Here is a 19,148-nt window from a genome sequence, read left to right on the forward strand (position 1 = left end):
ATAATAATGAAAGAAAACTTCCCTGATTTGGTGAAGGAAACAGACATTCAAGTCCAAGAAGCACAGAGAGTCCCAAACATGATAGATGCAAAAAGGACTCCTCCATGACACAATAATTAAAAAGCCAAAGCTTAAAGATAAAGACTTTAAAAAAGCAAAAGAAAAGAAGTTAGTTACCTACTGGGGAGTTCCCATAAGGCTGTCAGCTGATTTCTGAAAAAGAAACTTTGCAGGCTGGAAGAAATTAACAAGAAATATGCAAAGTCAAGAAAACCAGGGACCTACAGCCAACATAGCTCTATCCAGTAAATCTATCATTTAGAATTGAAGAGCAGCTAAAAAGCGTCCCAGACAAGAATAAACTAAAGGAGTTCATCATCACCAAACCATTATTATAGTAAATGTTAAAGGGACTCATTTACGAAAAAGATCAAAACTATGAACAATAAAATGGCAATAAATACATATCTAGCAATAATTTAATCTAAAAAAACAAGAACAGAGACAGAATCATGGATACAGAGAGAATTTTGATGGTTGCCAGACAGGAGTCGGGTGTAGAGGAACTGGTCAAGAAGTGAGGAGATTAAGAAGTACAAGTAGGTAGTTACAGAATAGCCATGGGGATAGAAAGTACAGTATAGGAACTAGAATAGCCAAAGAACCTACATGCATGACCCATGGACATGAACAATGGTGGAGGGATTGCCTGAGTGAGTGGGGGGTACTGAGTGGGTGGGTGGAGGGGGGCAAAAAGGAAAAACAGGACAACTGTAATAGCATATTCAACAAAATTTATAAAAATAAAAATGGGCAAAGGACCTGAATACACTTCTCCAGGAGTGACATACAGATAGTGCACAGACATATCAAAAGATGCTCAACATCATAGCCATCAGAGATGCAAATTAAAACCACAATGAGATATCACATCACAGGTGTCAGAATGGCTATCATTAATTAATCATCAAACAACTAATGCTGGCTAGATGTGGAGAAAGGGGAGTACTAATACACTGATGGTGGGAATGAAGGTTGGTGCAGCCACTGTGGGAAACAGTAGGGAATTTCCTCAAAATATTAAAAATGGAACTGCCTTTTCACCCAGTGATTCCACTGCTGGGAATATACCCTAAGAATCTCAAAACACCAATTAAAACAGTTATGTACCCCCATGTTCATAGCAGCACTATTTATAATAGCCAAGTGCTGGAAATAGCCTAAATGCCCAACAGTAGACGAGTGGATCAAAAAACTGTGGTACATTATTCCATGGAATACTACACATCAAAAAGAACAAAGGTACTCCTACCTTCTCAATAGTGTGAATAGAACTGTAGAATATTATGCTAAGTGAAATAAGCCAGTCAGTGAAAGACAAATACCATATGATCTTGCTCATAAGAGGAATCTAATGAACAAAATAAACTTACGAGCAAAATAGAACTGGAGACACGGAAACATGGAACAGACTGAGAGCAGCTAGAGGGAAGGGAAGAGTAGGATAACGCCTGAAAGACAGGGAAGGGACTAGTCAAAGAACATGTATGAATGACCCATAAATATATACAACAGGGCGGGGAGTGACTGTGGGAGCGGGAAGGTGGGATGGATGGAGGAGGGTAAAGAGAGGAACATTGTAACAACTGTAATAGAATAACAAAAAAATAGTTAATAAAAGAAGATAAAGTATTGGAAAATACCCCAAGCCATGTACAATACAAATAATGAAAATTCACAATCTTTCTACAGAATTCTTTCTAAAGAACAACATAGATTCAAACATTCAAACAGAAGTAAAACTGTTTCTATAGAACAACATATTCAAAAGTGTAAGGGCCATTTTATGCTACTGAAAATTTTAGTGGGAGTAATTTAAAAAACAACACATTTCAATCTTCACATAAGAGGCATGAAATCCCCATAAGGCTAACATTATTACTGCATGCACAAAGAATAATAAAGTAATATTATTGGCTAGTATTTGATTCACTAATATGTAAGCCAGATGGGAGGCAGACACAATTTATATATCCTAAAATAAGATAAATTTAAATGAATTGTGGTACAACCATTGACATTCAGTAAAGATCCATGAAGAGAGGCCCACTTTGTAATGAGGCTAACGAAGTAAAAGAGTAAAGGTTACTGGTTACTCTAGACCTACCATAGAACACCTGAAAAAATACTAACACACATGGAAATGGAAGAGAGAAGGAAAGAAATTAGCTGCTTCTGAGCATGTCTCAGAAAATCTCGGTCTTCAAACTCTCCCACCCAAGCAGTTCCACTTCACACCACACGTGACTTGTCTTGAACCCCAACACAAGCAAGGATTCCGAAATGCCAGTAGGCACTGCCATGCCTACGAAAAAAGGGAAAGGAGGTAAAAACAGGTGCAGGGTAAGAATGAGAATAAATCGAAAACAAATGAGTTGGTGTACAAAGAGGATGCATAAAAGTACACCCAGGTACTCGACCTGTTGGGGGGAAGACTAGAAGCAGTATGTTTTGATAGTGTAAAAAGGTCATGTCATATCAAACAAAATTGAGAAAAATGGTTTGAATAAATACCTGACATTATACTGGTTGGTCTACCAGACCATCAGGATAACAAAGCTGATGTAATGAAAATAAATGCAGATGAAGGTGCAAATCTGCAGGCATATGATAAGCTTCCAAAAGATGCTAAAATCAATGAGACAAATGCATTTGATGATGCAAATCCTAAATATGATGATGAAATTAAGTTTGACAATACTGAATATGATGAGAAAGACCATAATGATATCTAAGTTGAATTCAATGTGTTATTTTCCAAGGTTTCTGAGGATTAACCCCAAACATGATATAGCTTCTTTGAACTTTAGAAAGTTAGCCACTTTCTATGTAGCTTCACAGTTTTATCTAGGCATCTCTTTCCTAAATGTACACTTGCACTCCTGATGTTCAAATATTCTTGGAAGCAGTTTTTTGTCTTCCTGATTGTTCCTCTCATTAGTTAGATAAAACTTTAACACATGTTAACAAGTAACTTTAAAAGAAAGCTTTTATTGAGCCCAAGCTTGTCGGATTCCAAAGTCCTATGCTCTTAGTAACTCCTTTAAAAAAAAAAGAAGAAGAAAGAATAGTCCACACATCAGTATATTGTAAAATTAATGAAAAAATTCTCACTATGCAAGAAAAACTATTTATGGTGTAAAGAATACTGGAACAGGAATACCAGTATCTGTCTTACAGGTAAAGAAACCACGGCACTTAAAGGTAAAGTAATGGAGAGAGTGGGGAGGATGGTGTCACAGCAAGTGTCAAACAAGAATTTCAACCCAGCTAACTGACTGCAGATTGTAATGCAAAAAGGTTTTCCAAGGCCAGCTTCTTGCCATGCCTAGATCAGACACTGGAAACCAAAGGATACCCTATCAATAGAGTGAGAGATAAAAGTCGTTGCCATCCAAAGAAAGCTACCACTAACTGTGACTTTTAGAAGAAGCATTCTAGGTAAAGAGCTCTCTTGCTTTCTTATGACCTATAAAGATGTTTGCAGCTCAAAATATTTTAGTAGTAATATAAACTTTAAAAAATTCCTCCTCACTCCTGAATTCTTTCATATTGATTCACTGCTCCACTGCCTACCATGTGTTTGGCACTATACTTAGTGCAAAAGATACAATGATTATCAAGACAAAGATAATCCCCACTGTTTCAGTGCATCATAGAATCTACTGGAAAAGCAAAAATGAAACAAAAAAATCACACAATTAATTTCTTATACTTCTAAATATAATCAGCCTGCATTCAATATAGGGCTTTAGAACTTTCAGAAACACACTTGCCCAAATATCTACCATTGGCTGGCCCTCATCAAATTTAGGTCATTGCTCAAATACCACCTTCTCAGTGAAAATTGCCCTGACTATTCTATATAAAAAAGGGACACTCTCTACTCCAACATTACCTAGTATGTTTCCTGATGTAGTTACTTTTCTCTAGAACATATCACCACCTAACATGCTTATTGGTTTAGTATCGTACCATTATAGAATATAAACTCCATGAGATCAATAATTTCTACTTCGTTGACCAATATCACTCAGAGTCTAGAACAGTGCCTATATAGAAGATATATAATATTGTTCAATAATGACCGAGTACAATGAAGGGAATTATAAGTATCATGAGTATATGAAATTACTGAAATCATTAATTTCATTCATTTAGACTAATGTACCGATTTTTTAATGTCTTTTTTTATCCTCCCCTTGCTTTTTATTGCTTTTTCTTAGAGATAGAGAAAGAACAACAACAAATCTTTGTCTTCCAACTGGGGATCAAATCCATAACCTAGGTAAGGGCCCTGACCAGGAATTGAACCTGCAATCTTTCAGTCTATGGGATGACACTACAACCAAACCGAGATACCTGGCCAGGATTGTACACAATGTTTTTATCTATATAAATGTATTCATGTAACAATTAAAATATCAATTATAAATGCTATTATTAGTATATATGGTTTTTAGGCATTTGTTTCAGTTTTTTATAATTCTTCTTATAAATCATTTTTAAACATTTAAGGTATTTATAATAAAATGAAATACTGCTAAAAATATTCATATTTTTATATTAGAAAGCAGTTAACATCTAACAATTTATTCATCATTCTATAAACTTTCTTACCTTACAAATTAAGAAATGATGAACTCTTCTACCTGGATATGCTATTATCATATTAACTAAACATGACCAGGAATCTTATTTTTCAGAAATAAAAAAAGAGAGAGAAAAAATGAGATGTAGAATCACCTTCTAAGGTTCATGGTTTGATGTCTTTGGTTTGTATACTCAGTCTGTGAAGATTTTACACAATCATGGCAGTCATAGCTAAATATCTAGAAGAAAAACATTGTTCCAAATTTAGGGTATAACAATCCAAAAGACTATGTGGCCTAACAAAACTCTTGTTTTGAAGAGGAATAATACTTTTATTTATACCTAAGCAATGGGTTAACATTATCATTTAAATAATTACTTAACAATATCATTTAAAAAGAAAAAAGATTCTAAGACAATATTTAAAATATTGTATGAAATTCTAACAAGTCATCATGATGTTTCAGATAAAAAAAAGTTGCCATAGTATGTCTAATAAATGAGTTTATTATGAATAATCAATCTATACATAGAAACATTTTTCGTGAGTCCTTAAATTCTTCTGATAAAAGTACATTATTGCTAGAAATTAAAAACATAGTCATGAAGTAATAATTGAATATGATCTGCCCTGTTATACTATGAAAACCTGCGACTATTGACCAGATATAACCAGGACTCCCAAAATGCTTGCATTCAGTCTCCTAATTTAAACAAAATCAGTTGTCATAATAAAAAAAGGAAACAGCAAAAACAAATCTTCAGATAAAAAATTCAACTCAATCTATTAACTACAACAAAATTAAGTTTTCAAATGCACAAAAAAGCTGAAGAACTTTCCCAGTTCTCCATCACCTATGTAAACATTCCTCAAGTACCTACAAAACAAAATTAAAATTACTATTAAATATTTTATCATTACGCACATTAAAAAAAAGTTGCTGTTCATTTTAAAACTGTACCCTAAGTAATAAAGGTAAAAGTAAATATTTCCCTGTGGTTAACTATATATTTCCAGAAAGAAAACGCAGAACTCCTTAATGTAAATACATTCTATATTTATAAGATAATGGACTATCAACCAGTAAATATGTTTGATATAGATACTAAGTTAAAAAACAATTTATCCAAAAATCTTTTAAATTAGTCTAATTAATTTTAAATGGTGGCACATGATGTTAAACAAAAAATTTTAACTTCCACAGCTGGAAGTCTTTTTCACAGAAAGAGTTCATTAGGCTATTGCTAGCACCACCAACAAAAAAGATCAGTCCTGGGGCATGGAGTCTAAATCACCAGCAGCATGGCTACACAGGAAAGACAACATGTCCATCATCCTGAAGTCTTCAAAGCATTTTTATACATCAAGTAGTGGAGAGAAAGATGTAAGCCAATCTACAAACGAAGGGAATGAGAGAAGGTGAAGTGGACCTAGTTCTGGGATAGGTACAGCAAGGTCCGCAAAGAAATGTCCATTCCTGTGGACTAACTGTGAGCAGCAGATTAGAAATTCCTGTGTAAAAAGCAGAAGAGGATTTTGAGGTTCCATGACACCTGGCTATTTTCTCTTCTGGATAATTGTAGAAATAGCCACCTGAAAATTCATACTAAATTCCAACAGATTCACAGGCTATGGCAAACATCCTAAGATCTCCTTCCTGAAGCAGGTTTCTCAGTCTGAAACTCTTGGACAAGAAAGGGGGGAGGGTCAAAGGTTCTTTCTGAACCTCGATCCTTTTTTTTATTGTTGTTCAATTACAGTTGTCCCCATTTTTCTCCCATTACTTTCCCCTGCCCTACCCACACCCACCTCCCATTTTCAATCCTCCCCCACACCCATCCCCCACTGTCTTTGTCCATGGGTCCTTTATACATGTTCCTTAACGACCTTTCCCCTTCACTCCCCGTTATCCTCCTTCCCCTTCCCCCTCCCCTCTGGTTACTGTCCGTTTCTTCTTTATCTCCATGTCTCTGGTTCTATTTCACTAGCTTGTTTCGTTGATTGGGTTCCACTTATAGGTGAGATCATATGGTATTTGTCTTTTGCCGCCTGGCTTATTTCACTTAGCATAATACTCTCCAGTTCCATCCATGCTGTCACAAAGAGAAAGAGTTCATTCTTTCTTTCTGCTGCATAGTAGTATTCCATTGTGTAAATGTACCACAGGTTTATGATCCACTCATTTACTGATGGGCACTCATGCTGTTTCCAGCACTTGGCTATTATTAATAACACTGCCATGAATATTGATTGAAGTTCACATGTTCTTTTGAATTGGTGTTTCAGGGTTCTTAGGGTATAATTTGAGCAATGGAATTGTTGGGTCAAAAGATAGTTCCACTTGTAGTTTTCTAAGGAAATTCCATACTATTTTCCACAGTGGCTGCACCAGTCTTCATTCCCACCAACAGTGTACTAGGGTTCTCATTTCTCCACAACCTCGCCAGTACTTGTTGTTTGCTGATTTGTCTATGAGTCTTGTTTCTTAATAAACAGCTTCAAATCAATATCCCAAAAAGGCAGCTTCAGGGTGGCAAAACCTTGGTTCCCTTCAATTTGTTTCCATTTTTTAAAGTATCTCTAATACAGTGAATGGACACTCCACACTTCACTAAAATGCTTGTTATTCCAAATCCTTCTTCACATACAGATGTTCATTTATTCAAGTATTTTTAAGTTCATATTATGTTTCACTAAATAAATATCTACATTGTGAAAGATTTAGGATAAGGGGCAAAATTATGATTGAAATAAGAAAAGATTAATTTTGCTTCACCAAGAAGAATAGTACTCCGAGATAGGGAAACAGACCATGAAACACCAAAACATACCAAAATGTTTTCTTTTGTTTTAAATATATTTTATTGATTATACCATTACAGTTGTTCTATTCCCCCCCTTCATTCCCCTCCACCCACATACTCCCTCCCCCACCATTCTCCCCCCCTTAGTTCATAACCACGTGTCTCAAGTTCTTTAGATTCTATATTTCCCACACTATTCTTGCCCTCCCCCATATCTATTTTCTACCTACCATCTATGCTATTTTCTGTGCCTTCTCCCCCCTTCTCCTTCTCCCACCCCCCTGTTTCTAACCCTCCATGTGTTCTTCATTTCTATGGTTCCACTCCTGATCTAGCTGTCCTCTTGGTTTGCTTTTGTTTTAGGTGTGGTTGTTAATAACTGTGTGTTTGCTGTCCTTTCACTGTTCATATTTTTCATCTTCTTTTTCTTATATAAGTCCCTTTAGCATTTCATATAATAAGGGCTTGGTGATGATGAACTCCTTGAACTTGACCTTATCTGAGAAGCACTTTATCTGTCCTTCCATTCTAAATGAAAGTTTTGCTGGATAAAGCAATCTTGGCTGTAGGTCTTTGGATTTCATGACTTGGAATACTTCTTTCCAGCCCCTTCTTGCCTGTAAGGTCTCTTTTGAGAAATCCGCTGACAGTCTGATGGGTACTCCTTTGTAGGTGACTGTCCCCTTATCCCTTGCTGCTTCTAGGATTCTCTCCTTCATTTTAGTCTTGGCTAATGTAATTATGATGTGCCTTGGTGTGTTCCTTCTTGGGTCCAACTTCTTTGGCACTCTCTGAGCTTCCTGGATTTCCTGGAAGTCTATTTCCTTTGCCAGACTGGGGAAGTTCTCCTTTATTATTTGTTCAAATAAGTTTTCCACTCATGGCTGTTTCTTTCCCCCTTCTGGTACCCCTATAATTCAGATGTTGGGACGTTTAAAGATGTCCTGGAGGTTCCTAAGCCTCTCCTCATTTTTTTGAATTCTCATTTCTTCATTCCTTTCTGGTGGGATGTTTTGTTCTTCCTTCTGGTCCATTCCATTGATTTCAGTCCCAGTTTCCTTTCCATCACTATTGGTTTCCCCGTGCATTTCCCTTCATTTCAATTAGTTTAGCCTTCATATGTTCCTCTAATTTGTGACTATGTTCCTCTAATTTGTGACTATAATCTACCAGTTCTGTGAGCATCCTGATAAATAGTGTCTTGAATTGTGCTTCTGAGAGGCTAGCAATTTCTCAGTCGCTTAGAGTTATTGGCTCTGGGACTTTGAGTTCTTCTTGCGCCATCTTTTGGGCTGTTCGTGCCTGTTCCGTAGCAGGATCAGAGCCCTAAAGTGTTCACTAGAACACGGCAACTAAGTCGCTGGGTTGTGACGTTGTATGTGGGGGCAGGGTCAAAGAGGGACAATGGCTTCCCATCTACTGCCTGCTGCCTCGGCCCCGGCACAGCAGCCACCACCGTCACCAGGCCCATGTGTTTTGTTCCACTGCACGCAAGTGTGCCACCACCGTCAGCCCTCCACCACTGGGTTCGCCCCCCTGGGGCCTATGTGGTCCATCTCACTGTGCAAGAATGTGCACCGCAGTCAGTCTGCCCCACACCCGGACTGGTTCCAGGCTGCCTGCACGCCTAGGTTGGGGAATCTGTCCTGCCTGACCCAGCTCCGCTGCTGGCTCCGCCTCTCTTACCGTCCCTGTTGAATGGTTTGTAGTTGTCGGACTTCTGTATAATTCCGTTTTCTGGTCTTTGGGTGTGTCCTAGTTCTCCAAACCTTTGTTGTGTTCAAACTTGGTTGTGGGAGAAGGCACAGTGTTTCCACCTATGCCTCCATCTTGGCGGAAGTCGTCCAAAATGTTTTCTTAAGTCAAATTCCATCCTTACTATAAAAGAGATAGCTGAGAAACCTCTAAGCATGCTTACTGTTCTCTTTCATTGAAAAAAACCACGTACTATAGAGATTAAATTAGAATCACAAATCTGAAGTAAACTTTGAGATATATATGGCATTCATCCTCTGCCTTTTGCATACATAAGAAATATATTCCTGGCTGGTGTAGCTCAGTGGATTGAGCGTGGGCCTGTGAACCAGAGGATCGAGGTTAGATCCCCTATCAGGACACACTGCCTGGGTTGCAGGCCAGTTCCCAGCAGGGGACTCACAAGAGGCAACCATACATTGATGTTCTCTCCCTCTCTCCTTCCCTTCCCCTCTAAAGGTAAATAAATAAAATCTTTTAAAAAATATGTTAGCAACAAAAGTGAAAAAAATACATCAATAAAGCCAATTTATATACATAAGAAATATATTAACAACAAAGAATTGGCCAGCTCAAAATGGCTAATCCCACCAAAGACTGACACTCTTCCCTTCCCCAGTCCAGCACCAGATTGTTTTGGGAGCAGAGGTAGATAAGCACATGTGCAACAGAAGTCAAAATGGTGCAGGGGGAGGTGCTTGACCATAGAGGCCTGTCGGTCTAACCTGGGAAAGGGATCAATTGGCTAGAGGGTCCATCAGAAGGCCACAAAAGCTTGAGAAGTTAACTGGTTATTTTGAAAAACCTCCTGGTCTTTTGCAAGCCCAAAATAATATAATCCCAGGGAACAAAGAAGAGGTCTCTTGGTGACCCAGGCTGGCCCCCTACGCTCATGCATTCTCTCTCCATAACCATGTGGCCCTAGCAACCACATGTCTGACAGACACTCAGATTCCAAATGCAGGGTCCAGGCAGAAACCTGGACACCAGCACGGCAATGGATTGCAGCTGGGAACAGAAGCTAAGCTAGCTGGATGGTAAGAAAAGCTGGACTGGTCTAAGCTTTAACACGCCACAAAAACTTTGGACACTGGCCTTGCTAAAGACATGGATAGACGTTTTCCACAGCAGGAGGGACAGAGATGGGACACAGGGGCAGCCTTCCACCTGAATAAATCTTGTCTCAACACAATCACTGGTGCATGGGTCCATGGAATGCTTTTCTAGAGACCCCATGAAAGAGCCTCAGTTCTACTGGCAAAGTAAGGATGTCACTGGAAAAGACTGTTTCGAGGACTGTCATGATCTAACTTCCATTTAAGTATGATCATGCCAAAATTTATGCTTTGAGTTAAATGCATATGCTAAAACCACTGATTATGGCCATGAATTTTGCTCCTAACTGGTGAACAGATACTCGCACACCAATACTATTGACGGCGTTATTCACAACAGCCAAGAGGCAGAAATCTTGACAGATGGATGGATAAACAAAATGTAGTATCATCAAACAATATTATTAAGTCTTTAAAAGAATAAGATGCTGATTCATGAAAGAACATGGATAATCTTGAAGACACCGCATTAAATGAAAGGAGTCAGCCACAAAAGGACAAATACAGTATGAGGGACCTAGAGTAATCGAAATAAATAATGATTATAGGAAATGGGAGTAAAGGAGAATAAGGAGTTAGTGTTTAATGGGTAGAGTTTCAGCTCAGGATAATGAAAAAGGTCTGGAGATGGATAGTAGTGATGGTCTGGCAACAATAAGTGTACTTAACGCCACTGAAATATACACTTAGAATGGTTAAATGGTTAAGTTTTACTTTATGTGTATTTTACACAATAAAAGAGGAAAAATATATATATTACGACCATATTATTTTATAAATGACTTGCCCAAATAATACTTTGTAAAAGTACAATCATGAAATTCTAAGTTAACATTAATTTATTAAGAAAAAAGGTGGTTAAAAAGTAATTACCCAGTTTTTTACTTAATTATCTAGTTTCTTAAAGAAAAACAAACACAATACAAAATAAACAAAAACCTTGATGAAGAACACTTACTTTGATTGGAGCAATACCCATGTAACACATTTATTCTAACTCTGCAAATCCTTTGCCTTACAGCAAAAATACTTAAACATGGTCATAATCCACACATCCATGTGTCCTTAACACTCACACATAAATTCATCTCTATTTTCACAGCAGAAGGTATTCTGCACGAAATGGTTTACTTTTCTCCCCCTGCAGGTAAAAGCTATGGATGCAAAGACTATTCTCTACTCTGTGCAACAGTTTCAGTTTGGTTAACAAGCATCTAATAAAGAGCTGTAGCATGTCAAAGAAAATGAATTCTTGAAAATGATGAATACTCTGTATGTCCCATTATTTCCTAAAATTTATATTCATCTGAATAGACACAAAGACTAACTTAACTTCTATAAAATAGGAAGGCAGTGATATTTTGCTGGCTATTTATGAAAGTGATCCACATTCAAACAAATCTAACTGAAATCCAGGGAACTATAATACACTTAAAATTACAAACTCCCCAGTCCATCACTCTGCAAACCTTCAATACAGGATACCACACACATCAATTTCAATTCTGTGATTATGTGAAAGAAATATTGATTTAAGACACAGTTAAATTCAACAATAATATTGATTTAATTCATAACTCATTTAACATGATTCATTCATGAGTCTTGACCTTTAATTCACCAAACTAAGCTTTAATACTGATGTATTATTTCTTTCTCTGGAAATTCCCTAACTAGAAAATTTTCAGTACTGATGAATTTTCCAAGATCTGCCCACAAAACCATTATTGGGTATTAAAGTCTCTCATTAAAAAATGAAAGCCACCTAAAATATAAATAAAAAAGCGAAGAATCTGACAGACCTAGGTAGGCCTAGGAGGAATGGAAAATCACCAGGCGGGAAAACTACCCATGGGAAACTGTAGCCCAGGAAAATGTCTGCCTGGGAAACTGCCTGCCGACCCTACCCAGGACAGAGATGCTCGGCTAAGATTGGGGTCTGGGGTTGGCCTATCCAGCATAACAGGATGCAGCTTTAACTTGAGCCTGACAAGATGTATCAAAAACAATGGTCAGCAGAAATGGCACCCAGCAACCAGCTCTAGCCAATCAGACTCTGATACCCCCCCAACCAGTTATCCTTCCCGGGTTTTTGCACTTCAAAATCCTGCCCTAAGAAAAAATCTTCTTGAATGTTCACTTGAAACCAAGTGAGTCCTAACCTCCCTTGGTGGCTCCCCAACCTCCCTTGGTTGGCTCCACTTTTCCCTCTTATTCCTCACTAATAAACACTGCTCCTTAGCTCACTCCATCCATCTGGTTCCTTGAGCAACTCCAACCTATCAGAGTTTGATTGCCTCAGTGTCCTATACGTAATTCTTTCTAGAGATAGCTATTTCAAGTAAAATAAATCCTTTGATCCACAATTTCCCTACTTTCCTAGTATATTACATTAAGAAAAATTAAGTAAGTTAAGTAAAATTAAGAGTCTTCCCATAAAAAGAGATTTACTTTTCCTTATTTATATACCTTCTTCTATATGTTACAAAAATATATATTGTAGATTTGATATCCAAAAGATCTATCCAGAAAAACCCTATATTTATATAACTTTTCATAGCCATTTAACATTCAAATTCAGATTCAATAAAAACTTCCTAGACTATGCTAGGAAATGAATTCCAACCACAACTGTATAAAGAGGACACTGAAAACTGTATGATAGACAAATGACTTTCAGAGAGAGTAAATAATTTGCTGTAATAACTTGTAACAAGTGAATTCAAGAACTGGAATCCAGATATTACTGATGCCAAAAGGAAGGAGGAAGAGAAGTAACATTTACTGCATGCCAGTTTTGAACCAGGCGCTCGCACAATTTACTCACTTCATTCTTACCTAAGATAGGCACTACCTCTGCTTTGAAGATGAAGGACACTGAGGTAAAAAAGTGATATAACATGATTGATACAGGGTGCAGCCAAGAGAGGGCACCAAAATAGAGATTTGGAATGGGGTTCAGAACTCAAAGTGTCTAGGAAATACTGGAGAGACATATAAGATGTCCTCACCACTTCCCCCACTGGTGTGAGTTGGGGGAAGGGACACATGGAGCAGGAATATGCCGGGCTGTTTTGTACAGCCACAGCTTTGCAGCTAATCCATGGCATGGTCATTTAACGTATCTATAGCCTTTGGCAGGTCACTTAGATATGTTAAATAGCTGTGGACATGCTTGGAGCCAGGGGGACGGAAGTCACTTCCTCCTAAGATGTAACTGGGGAGCAGGTCCCCTGAGCTACAACGCCTGTGTGGGAGCTTGGAGAAGATTGGCTCCAGGACATGGGGCCAGGCCACACCTGCCCAGACTCACGATGGCAGGAATGCTGGCAGGTGTAACTGATTGTGGGAGGACTGAGAAATGGGGGTACAGAGGAAGATTGGCACAGGGATTTAAACCCAGACATGGTAGCCACTGGGGCAGAGCCACGTGTTTTTGGCAAAGTGAGGACCCCCTCTTGGCTCTGGTGGAAGAAGGGAGAACCACAAGGTTTGGCCAGAGTGCAGACCCCTGCGGCTTTGGTAGAAGAGGCCCACGGGGCTTTGGGGTGCTCCCTTTGGCCACGTGGCCTGGGAAGCAGGAGAGACTCTGCCTGGAAAATGGGAACAAAGAACCCATGCCAGTAGACCATGAGAAGGTGCCACATGGCTTTGGATTAATTAGAGATCCTGCCTGTACGGCAACACAGCTGATGGTGCCAGCAAACTGGAAACATGAACGTGTGCTCTTTTCCTGAGTTACAGTAGCCTGAATTAGGGCAGGGGGAGAAGGAAGCCCTGTAGGCGTCTGTGGATATCCTAAAGGACTTTGATATTTTAACAAAGATGTTAGGTCACTACTTTAAGTTTATATAGCATTAAATAAGCATTTCCTTTCCTTGTCACAAATCTCTGGCATTGAGAGATGTCTTTTCCATCTCTCAATGGAAAAGGTGGCCCGGATGGTATTAGTATACCGTCCTCCGGAGTCCAGGTCCCTCCGTGTCTGTTCTGTAACACGACTCAGGTTTGTTTGGCTGCTCAACAGTTAAGATAAATCAGAAACTGTGGGATTACACACTGATCGATTTTGTCCTCAACCACTACTTGTCATCTAAGGCAAGAATGATGTTTTGTTTTATTTTTGTTTTCGATTTTGTTTTGTTCCTACAAAGAAGGGAACAATTTCACTGGATCAATTTTAACAAGATTTCTAATTCCTTGAGAGAATCTTATCTATGTTGGTAATCCTTTCGGGTAAATACTGAGAAACACCTGCAGACAAAAAATAACACTGATAATAGCACTTAACATAAAAATGAATGTCAACCCAATAAAAATCCAATAATCTAACAGGAAAACATTGTGAATGCCTCATTCCATTAGAATAGCTTTGCAAAGAATTAGCCCCCTCTTAAACCAGGTGCCAAATCTTGAAACACTAAGAAATAAGAAGTAAAGTTTAGAGAAAGACACTGAAATACTTCTCCCCAGGTTATCCAATGCTCCTATATTCCACTAATTTAAACCCATGATCCTGTTCCATGTAAGCACAGCTCTAAAGGGCGCTGGATAAGAAAAGGGTAGTCTTGAAATGGGAAAAAACTGTGGGGACTAAGAAGAAAAATGCTTTTCCTCCCATGTTCTAAATTCATCTATCTAGACTATTAATCAAATTAACAGAAAGATTAACATAGGAAAATCAAATTTTAATATTTTAACACAGGAAATTCAGATATGTATGAAAATTCCAAAGACAGTGAGGTAAAACTGGGTGTGTTTGTGTGTGTGTGTGTGTGTGTGTGTGTGTGTGTGTATAACTTTACCTTTACCCAGGTAAAACTGGGTATAAATATAATTTTGGACACAGGAGAAAGTGGGGAAGGTAGGATCTGAGATTTCAAGAGGAAGTAGGCACTTTACAGATAGCTGAGGAAGAGCAACCCAGAAACAATAAGCCACTAAGAATAATCTAGTAAACAGTCTCTTGCTCGGACACGGTCTTAATTCAAACTAGTCTGCTAAAGAGAACATCCTAACATTCCCTTAAGACTTTCCCTCTGAATCACAGAGGCAGGAAAGGGGGGAGGGTCAATGTTTTTTTTCTGAGCCTTTGTTTCTTAATAACTAGCTTAAAATCAATACCCCAAAAGACAAAACTTTGGTCTCCTTCAAAACACTATCATTTCAAACAAAAAATAAAACTTAAGTAATTTTCATCATTCCTTTAAAAAGTTCAGCAATTTATCATACAAAGTATCTGTCTTCAATAACCTACACAATTGCCCTCTAAATCCAGTTAGACTATTCTCTTCCTTTTTACATTCTTGCTCTCTTTTTCCCCCTTCTCATCTGCCTCTGCTCTTCCACTAGATCAATCAAAAGAATAAGGGACATTTGGCGCTATGTTATTCAGGAGCAAAGGCCAGTAATTATAAAATACTGACCAGGCTATGAAGGATTCATATTTCACAGTAGCTTTCATTTATAAAAGTATGAGGGAGAACCCAAAAAAACAGAATTTATTTATAAAAATTGTGTACTTGTTCTTTCTTACATGTTTAAACTTCAGTCACCTTTAAAGTACTCTCCATTTGATGCAATACACCTATTGAGATGGTTTTTCCACTGCTAAAACAGTTTTTGATTTTGATGCCTTTTAGTGCTTCTGCCATTTTTTATTTCACCTCTTCCACAGGGCAAAACATTTCCCTTTGAGGATTTTTCCCATGGAGGGGGTCACTGGGGGTGAGATCAGGTAAATAGTGAGGGTGGGGGATCATGCTGCTTTTTGGTCAAAAACTGCTGAACACTCAGTGCCATGTGCTCAGATGCATTCATAAAATACCCGTCATGAAATGAGCAAACACATTGGAAGAGTCTTCAAAAAAACTGCACTGAAGCGAATGTAGCCTCTCACAACACCACCAGCTGGTATGCTGCCACAGATGGGTTCCTTGAACACTCACCTAGCTGGGGAAGCCTGTACTACAAAGGGCCCACACTCCAAAAGATAATTCTGGTTTTTTGAGGGGTCTCCCCTCGTATATAACCATGTGTCTATTTCATTCATTATTCCAAACTTGAGGCAAAAAAAGTGTATTATCAAAAAAAATCTGTTTTAAAATTCTTACCCTAGAATATGTAATAAGTAGAGCACAGGAAGGTGACAGTTCATTGTATTTTTAAAAATTTCATCTTTCTTTTCTCTGATCACTTGTTATAATGCAAATCCTACAGAAAAAAATAGTCTAAAGGAACCTGAAGTTTCTCAATAATTCCTTTTTCATTTTTGAGAACATGTATCTGCTGTTGTTGGATGAAGTAGTCTATATACCTCAATCACATCCAATCTATGGAATGTGCTGTTGAGTTCAAACTTACTGATTTTCTCCCTGATATAAGTGTTGACATTTCCAACTATAATAGTGGATTTTTGGTAGGCAGGCAGACAGACAGGAGCAGAGCCAGGATGATGGCCAGGTACAGAAGGTCACCAGGATGGCAAGTCCCCAGTGCCTAGCAAAGGGCAAAACTGGAAAATTAAGGACTTTGTTTTTCGGCTAGGTTACCCCAAGGTAACCTTTCCTCCCCTAGCATATCCCTGGTTATGCAGTTTAAACCCCTTGACCTTTCCTATTGCTGATCATGCAGTTTGGACCCTCCCTTGTACTTTCTTCCCCTGGCATGTTGATAGTCACACAGGAGACCTCCTTAGAGGAAGAACAAGGGGCCAAAGAGTGCCCTCGTACAATTCCCAGGTGGGCCCTTGCACAAACACTCCCTTAAGCATTAACCCACCTGGATAACATCTAGGCCTCACTTATGTTTCAGACCCAGGCTCAGAAAAGCAGCAAAACCACACAAGCGATGCCATAGCTGACATCAGTACCAGCTGCACTGACTAATGATTCCGCTGCCCTGGCACCAACCAATCAGTAGAGACCACTGAAAACACACAGCTGGAAAGCTGATAAATATTCTATTGTGATACTACCCACCTCCAGACAAATACCCTCAAGACAAGAGGACCCAGTATGGCTCTCTCTATGTAACACACCCAGACCTTTCCCCACCTCCTTCCCCCAGGAGTGTTTTCCTTGCCTCTGTTTTGCCTAAGCTCCAAGGGTCCTTCTTTTGCTCCTGTAACTTATTTCCTGGGCCCATTTCTTCTGCTGTTCACTTCCACCTCAGGGTCTTTCTAAATAAATTTTCTCTTAGAGTTTCAGTCTTGGCTCTAAATTTTATCTTAGCCATAAGTCAACTACCAAGGTTGCTGAACCTTGGTAGTTAAACAATGTCTGGTCTGACTCCACAGGTCTAACATCCGGGCTGTTCCACTACCAACAGATTCACCTATTCCTCTTTGCAATTCTACCTGGTTGTTTTTCTTTTGTTTGTTTGTTTAGCCTCACATATATTGATGACCTTTATACCTTTATACCTTTATACCTTCTACCTGCTCTTAACTTGGCTTCCTGGCCACCTGGTATTTTTCCATTCCTGGGCCAAAGTCCCTATACTGTCTTAGTGTATCTTTCTCCAGGCTTTTAATCAACTTTGACAGTCTCTGTCTTTTTATTGATGTATTTAAACCACTGATATTTAAAGTAATTACTGATATACTTGGATAAATATCTACCATATTTGTTACTGTTTTCTATTCAATGCCCTCATTCTTTGTTCTTATTTTTGTCTTCCACTCTTTTTCTATCTTTTGTGGTTTTAACAGCATTTTCTATAATTCCATTTTCTCTTCTTAGCATGTCAATTATACTTCTTTTCTCACTCTAATGATCGCCCTAGAGTTTGCATTACACATTTACAATTAATCCAATTCCACTTTCAAATAACACTATATCACTTCATGGATAATGCAAGTATCTTACAATAGAATATTCCTAACTCTTCGCTCCCAACTCTTGCATCATTGCTAAAATTCACTTCAATATGTTATAATCATTAAATATATTGCTGTTATTATGAACACATTATGCTATCTGTTAGATCAATTAAGAATAAGAAAAATAACCCTGGCTGGTGTGGCTCAGTTGACTGGAGCAACATCCCCTAGGATCAAAAGGGGGGCATGGGTTCAAATCCTGATCAGGAAACATACCCAGGATGCAGGTTCAGTCCCTAGTAAGGGTACATACAAAAGGAAACTGTTCAATGTTTCCCTCTCACATCCATATGTTTTCCCTTTTTCTTTCTCTAGTATTGTTTCCTTTTTATAACATAGATACAAGTTTCTGGCCTATACAATTTTCTTTCTCTGAAAAATGTCCTTTAACATATCATGCAAGGCAGAACCACTGCCCACAAATTCCCTGAAATTTTGTTTACTTAAGTGTAACAGAGAATTCAGTCTCTCTGACCACATCTTATTAGGGCTTTCTTTGTTCTCATGGCCTTCAGGCTAATAGCTCCTGCTTTGGACACACTAATTATAGAGGAATTCTGTTCAGGCTTAAGTTTCTACAAAACAGCCCCTCCCATTTTCCCTTCCTTTGATTTAAAAGAAACCTGAACTTTGTGCTTGCCTAAAACAGATTTCAGAATTTACAAGCACCTCCATCTGCTTGAGCTGGTTCCTCTCAATTAATAAACTTTTCCTTACCCTAAACTCTGACATTTTGAATAGTGCCTTTTTTAAAGCTGTGGGCACTCCAAATTTTGGACTGGTAACACAATTCTTTATTCTCATTCATTTCTGAAGAATAATTTTGTAGGATACAGAATGCCAGACAGATGGGCATTTTGTCTCAAAGTTTAAACACAAAACACTTAACTGTTCTTGTTTGCATGGTTTCTGAGGTCAGATGTTAGTCTTACTTTTGC

General features: G+C 38.3%; 1 protein-coding gene and 1 pseudogene across 5 annotated transcripts in view; one reads left to right on the plus strand and one right to left on the minus strand.

The window, feature by feature from the left end:
* Positions 1–19,148, minus strand: part of FUT8 (fucosyltransferase 8) — a 231,573-nt gene that overhangs the window by 108,732 nt on the left and 103,693 nt on the right. The window contains exon 4 of one of the 5 annotated variants that reach the window (XM_037031171.1): positions 4,807–4,892. The exons of the other annotated variants lie outside the window; for them this stretch is intronic. The gene's annotated coding sequence lies outside the window, so the exon portion shown is untranslated. The remainder of the gene's footprint in view (positions 1–4,806; positions 4,893–19,148) is intronic. 5 annotated transcript variants of the gene reach the window in all.
* LOC118976616 (eukaryotic translation initiation factor 1A, Y-chromosomal-like) lies at positions 2,362–2,795 on the plus strand (annotated as a pseudogene).

The sequence above is a fragment of the Sturnira hondurensis genome, unplaced genomic scaffold (assembly GCF_014824575.4).
Source record: "Sturnira hondurensis isolate 20B ecotype Veracruz unplaced genomic scaffold, ASM1482457v3 Scaffold0021143, whole genome shotgun sequence".
NCBI lineage: Eukaryota > Metazoa > Chordata > Mammalia > Chiroptera > Phyllostomidae > Sturnira > Sturnira hondurensis.